Source organism: Octopus bimaculoides, chromosome 1, assembly GCF_001194135.2.
Source record: "Octopus bimaculoides isolate UCB-OBI-ISO-001 chromosome 1, ASM119413v2, whole genome shotgun sequence".
Classification (NCBI taxonomy): Eukaryota; Metazoa; Mollusca; class Cephalopoda; order Octopoda; family Octopodidae; genus Octopus; species Octopus bimaculoides.
In genome coordinates this window covers 149,669,998-149,671,495 of record NC_068981.1, presented here as the reverse complement: position 1 = coordinate 149,671,495, position 1,498 = coordinate 149,669,998, and positions in this window count along the sequence as shown.

The following is a 1,498-nucleotide window of genomic DNA, read 5'->3' as shown; positions in this document are numbered from 1 at the left end:
ATATATATATATATATAAGAACTTTCTTCTACAAGGCTGTGTGGCGTTCAATTATCAATAAATAAAAAAAATACGCATTAAGTACTGGACATCAACGAGTGAAAAATGCGTAGACACACGAGAGAAAAGTACAGGACAAAATTCCAAAAGAAGATAATTCGCTCATCAGTTGTCGACGGTTTATTACTACCCATTTCGTGCTTTTAGCGACAAGATAGGAATACTTCATTAGACAGCAGCATCCAGTAACTTTAAAAGTATTAAATTTTTGGAGAGTTAGGGCTTCGAACAATAAAGTTGGCGTACCACGAATTTGATACTTTAAGAATGTTTGGATGGTACTGTGTTATGAAATATTCTTATCTTGTCGTTAAAAGCACGAATTGGTTAGTAATAAACAGCCGACAACTGATGAGCGAATTATCTTCTTTTGGTATTTTATCTTGTACTTTTCTCTCGTGTGTTTACGTATTTTTCACTCGTTGATAATGTCCTGTACATAATGTGTATTTATATATATTTATTATATATATATTATATATATATTCGTTTATATTTATATAATGGGCATTACTACAGAAAAATAATAATGTCACACACTGAACTTCTCAAAATAACCACATTTAGTACCGAATGCGAGGAAAAACAACCAACAGAAGACGACCAACTTTCTTTTAAATAACTCAACCATGTATCGACCGATTTCGCGATTACTAGAATGAATCTAGATTTCGCTCATCAGCATAGTATTGTTCCAAAAATATATATAAATAAACAGAATTCTCACCTCACCAAAAACGAACACACTACGTATCCGACAGAGTAAAGGGAATGAAGTTTATCTGTATACATCTTCATCAAAGAAGCGGGAATACTTCCGGGGAATAGAAATGTCCCTTATGATATTTTTTACACACCGGCTTCTTGATAAAATTCTTGTAAAACAGTTTTATCCCTTTTTGAATTTATTAATCAAATATATACACGGAATATATTCAATGCTGAATTTTTATTCCTGTCGCCACACGTGTACCCAAAAGCAACCCGGAAGTATTCCCGCTTCTTTGATGAAGATGTATACTGATAAACATCATTTCCTTTACTCTGTCGGATACGTAGTGTGTTCGTGTTTGGTGAGGTGAGAATTCTTTTTATTTATATATATTTTTGGAACAATACTATGCTGATGAGCGAAATCTAGATTCATTCTAGTAATCGCGAAATCAGTCGATACATAGTTGAGTTATTTAAAAGAAAGTTGGTCGTCTTCTGTTGGTTGTTTTTCCTCGCATTCGGTACTAAATGTGGTTATTTTGAGAAGTCCAGTGTGTGGCATTATTATTTTTCTGTAGTAATGCCCATTATATAAATATAAACGAATAATTATATTCTTGGGAATAGAAATTTCCCTTATGAATTTTTTTACACACTGGCTTCTTGATAAAATTCTTGTAAATGAGTTTTATCCCTTTTTGAATTTATTAATCATATATTATAT